The sequence below is a fragment of the Anopheles maculipalpis genome (assembly GCF_943734695.1).
Source record: "Anopheles maculipalpis chromosome X unlocalized genomic scaffold, idAnoMacuDA_375_x X_unloc_7, whole genome shotgun sequence".
Classification (NCBI taxonomy): Eukaryota; Metazoa; Arthropoda; class Insecta; order Diptera; family Culicidae; genus Anopheles; species Anopheles maculipalpis.
The window spans coordinates 77,501-82,270 of NW_026060535.1; the positions used below are offsets into that span (position 1 = coordinate 77,501).

Genomic DNA, 4,770 nt, shown 5'->3' on the forward strand with positions numbered 1-4,770 from the left:
GAGAGGTGGTGCGTGTCTTGGATGTGCGGTTCCACTACTGTCCGCGGGTGGCGCCACCAGCGAAAGCTCCCACGAAATGCAAGAGATGGCGCTGGTCGGTGTCTCGGCTATAAACGCTTCGTGTGATGGATGACGCACATACACACGCCACGACACACACGACGCCACTCGATGCGCGCTTTTCACTCGCCGGTTCACTGGTTGTTTTCCGCCTTTTTCACAAGAAATCCACTCTCCGGTGCTGGAAAACGAATTTAACCGCGCTTATGCGCACTAGCGTCCACTTTTTTTGCGATTTTTCGCCCACTTTTGCCGTTTTGAGGCTTTGAGGTTCCCCATACAAAGTGTATGGGGGCACTTTGCGCACTTGTTTGCCTCACTAAATCGTGTTCAAATAGCGTTCTTTCGCTTTGCAAACACTTAAAGCAACGTCTTTTATTGTTTATCGCTAAAATTCACACGCACTTATCACTTTTTACACCAAATTTTTTGTCGCCAACGCGGAGCTGTACGGGAGCACGTCCGTTCGCCTCGAGATGTCAAACGCCACACAGGGATAACTGGCTTGTGGTCGCCAAGCGTTCATAGCGACGTGACTTTTTGATCCTTCGATGTCGGCTCTTCCTATCATTGTGAAGCAAAATTCCCAAAGCGTAGGATTGTTCACCCTTTCAAGGGAACGTGAGCTGGGTTTAGACCGTCGTGAGACAGGTTAGTTTTACCCTACTGGTGTGTGCATTTGTGCTATCTTAACGGAATTCCTGTGCAGTACGAGAGGAACCACAGGTACGGACCACTGGCTCAATACTAGTTCGACCGGACTTTGGTATGACGCTACGTCCGCTGGATTATGCCTGAACGCCTCTAAGGTCGTAACCAATCCGAGCTGATAGCGCTTCAAACCCCCATAGGCAATCGTAAGCTAGCGGGCCTAACAACCCTTCGAGATACGCTGGCGCTGCCTCGCAGCCTGGCGCCTCATCCCCGCTTCTAGACTTGGCCGCATCGCGCAGGGTCGCACCGCACGTGTTAGTACCTGACCATAGGGAACACTGGTGGCAGCTGACCTCGCCGACCGTGGACTTGACTAGTTTCGATGCCTACCGACCGCCCGCAAACGACGGGACTTCAGGCTGGGAGCTGCGAGTTGTAGAGATGCGTTCGCATCGATCCTCTCAGGCGACCCATGCTTGGTGGTGTATTCGTGTGTACTGTCGCACCTTTCCGGGTGTGTTCAGTATGCACGATGAATGAGTTGGAAAACGAAAGACAGAGAGAGAATTGAAATGTTACTGAGCATATAAGCGAAGAGTGTGTGGGTTCATAAGAATGTTGATCATATGCAGTTGATACCGGTACGGGTCCGTCATTACTCCTCCACGGAGTGATGATCGGTTTGCTTGAAGGGGGCAATACGCATCGTTGACTTACCTACGGGTAACCCGCTTACGAGTGGGTCGATTGCTGTCGGGGCAAGCAATCGGGTTAGCGCCGTATCCGGATATAGAGAGTAGTATGGGGTGATAATGATTAACATGTCGAGTGATGGCTGCACCTCCTAGTGGAAAGTTCAAACGTGAAGGTTGCTTCGGTACGGGGTACTAGGTACCTCTTAGAGGAGCAATGGAGTATGGAGTCCAAATTGAATGTTTGGACTTCAAAAATTTCTCTAAGTCCGCTACATAAATCCCTCACCCATAAGCTCACAAAATACATGCAATTGCATTAAAAATTTTGATAACCTAACAAGAGATGAAGGCAAGTCGAATTGGTTGGTCCAAAACCAAATATATCACTAAGTTCGGGACTTGGGTGCAAACCGAAAGTTAAAATGATGTCCCTGAACATGCATATAAGTTCGAGTATTGATATTATAAACCTAACAAGAGATGAAGGCAAGTCGAATTGGTTGGTCCAAAACCAAAAATATCACTAAGTTCGGGACTTGGGTACAAACCGAAAGTTAATATGATGTCCCTGAACATGCATATAAGTTCGAGTATTGATATTATAAACCTAACAAGAGATGAAGGCAAGTCGAATTGGTTGGTCCAAAACCAAAAATATCACTAAGTTCGGGACTTGGGTACAAACCGAAAGTTAATATGATGTCCCTGAACATGCATATAAGTTCGAGTATTGATATTATAAACCTAACAAGAGATGAAGGCAAGTCGAATTGGTTGGTCCAAAACCAAAAATATCACTAAGTTCGGGACTTGGGTACAAACCGAAAGTTAAAATGATGTCCCTGAACATGCATATAAGTTCGAGTATTGATATTATAAACCTAACAAGAGATGAAGGCAAGTCGAATTGGTTGGTCGGAAACCAAAAATATCACTAAGTTCGGGACTTGGGTACAAACCGAAAGTTAAAATGATGTCCCTGAACATGCATATAAGTTCGAGTATTGATATTATAAACCTAACAAGAGATGAAGGCAAGTCGATTTGGTTGGTGAGAAACCAAAAATATCTCTAAGTTCGTGACTTGGGTACAAACCGAAAGTTAAAATGATGTCCCTGAACATGCATATAAGTTCGAGTATTGATATTATAAACCTAACAAGAGATGAAGGCAAGTCGAATTGGTTGGTCCAAAACCAAAAATATCACTAAGTTCGGGACTTGGGTACAAACCGAAAGTTAAAATGATGTCCTTGAACATGCATATAAGTTCGAGTATTGATATTATAAACCTAACAAGAGATGAAGGCAAGTCGAATTGGTTGGTCGGAAACCAAAAATATCACTAAGTTCGGGACTTGGGTGCAAACCGAAAGTTAAAATGATGTCCCTGAACATGCATATAAGTTCGAGTATTGATATTATAAACCTAACAAGAGATGAAGGCAAGTCGAATTGGTTGGTCCAAAACCAAAAATATCTCTAAGTTCGGGACTTGGGTGCAAACCGAAAGTTAAAATGATGTCCCTGAACATGCATATAAGTTCGAGTATTGATATTATAAACCTAACAAGAGATGAAGGCAAGTCGAATTGGTTGGTCGGAAACCAAAAATATCACTAAGTTCGGGACTTGGGTACAAACCGAAAGTTAAAATGATGTCCCTGAACATGCATATAAGTTCGAGTATTGATATTATAAACCTAACAAGAGATGAAGGCAAGTCGATTTGGTTGGTGAGAAACCAAAAATATCTCTAAGTTCGTGACTTGGGTACAAACCGAAAGTTAAAATGATGTCCCTGAACATGCATATAAGTTCGAGTATTGATATTATAAACCTAACAAGAGATGAAGGCAAGTCGAATTGGTTTGTTGGAAACCAAAAATATCACTAAGTTCGGGACTTGGGTACAAACCGAAAGTTAATATGATGTCCCTGAACATGCATATAAGTTCGAGTATTGATATTATAAACCTAACAAGAGATGAAGGCAAGTCGAATTGGTTGGTCCGAAACCAAAAATATCTCTAAGTTCGGGACTTGGGTGCAAACCGAAAGTTAAAATGATGTCCCTGAACATGCATATAAGTTCGAGTATTGATATTATAAACCTAACAAGAGATGAAGGCAAGTCGAATTGGTTGGTCCAAAACCAAATATATCACTAAGTTCGGGACTTGGGTGCAAACCAAAAGTTAATATGACGTCCCTGAACATGCATATAAGTTCGAGTATTGATATTATAAACCTAACAAGAGATGAAGGCAAGTCGAATTGGTTGGTCCAAAACCAAAAATATCTCTAAGTTCGGGACTTGGGTGCAAACCGAAAGTTAAAATGATGTCCCTGAACATGCATATAAGTTCGAGTATTGATATTATAAACCTAACAAGAGATGAAGGCAAGTCGAATTGGTTGATAAGAAACCAAAAATATCTCTAAGTTCGGGACTTGGGTACAAACCGAAAGTTAAAATGATGTCCCTGAACATGCATATAAGTTCGAGTATTGATATTATAAACCTAACAAGAGATGAAGGCAAGTCGAATTGGTTGGTCCAAAACCAAAAATATCACTAAGTTCGGGACTTGGGTACAAACCGAAAGTTAAAATGATGTCCTTGAACATGCATATAAGTTCGAGTATTGATATTATAAACCTAACAAGAGATGAAGGCAAGTCGAATTGGTTGGTCCGAAACCAAAAATATCTCTAAGTTCGGGACTTGGGTGCAAACCGAAAGTTAAAATGATGTCCCTGAACATGCATATAAGTTCGAGTATTGATATTATAAACCTAACAAGAGATGAAGGCAAGTCGAATTGGTTGGTGAGAAACCAAAAATATCACTAAGTTCGGGACTTGGGTGCAAACCGAAAGTTAAAATGATGTCCCTGAACATGCATATAAGTTCGAGTATTGATATTATAAACCTAACAAGAGATGAAGGCAAGTCGAATTGGTTGGTCCAAAACCAAAAATATCACTAAGTTCGGGACTTGGGTACAAACCGAAAGTTAAAATGATGTCCCTGAACATGCATATAAGTTCGAGTATTGATATTATAAACCTAACAAGAGATGAAGGCAAGTCGAATTGGTTGGTCGGAAACCAAAAATATCACTAAGTTCGGGACTTGGGTACAAACCGAAAGTTAAAATGATGTCCCTGAACATGCATATAAGTTCGAGTATTGATATTATAAACCTAACAAGAGATGAAGGCAAGTCGATTTGGTTGGTGAGAAACCAAAAATATCTCTAAGTTCGTGACTTGGGTACAAACCGAAAGTTAAAATGATGTCCCTGAACATGCATATAAGTTCGAGTATTGATATTATAAACCTAACAAGAGATGA

The 4,770-nt window shown here is 41.7% G+C and overlaps 1 pseudogene; it reads left to right on the plus strand.

Annotated features, from left to right (window-relative positions):
* The window catches only part of LOC126566984 (large subunit ribosomal RNA), a 5,273-nt pseudogene extending 4,071 nt beyond the window's left edge, over positions 1-1,202 (plus strand).
* The last annotated feature ends 3,568 nt before the right edge of the window (positions 1,203-4,770 follow it).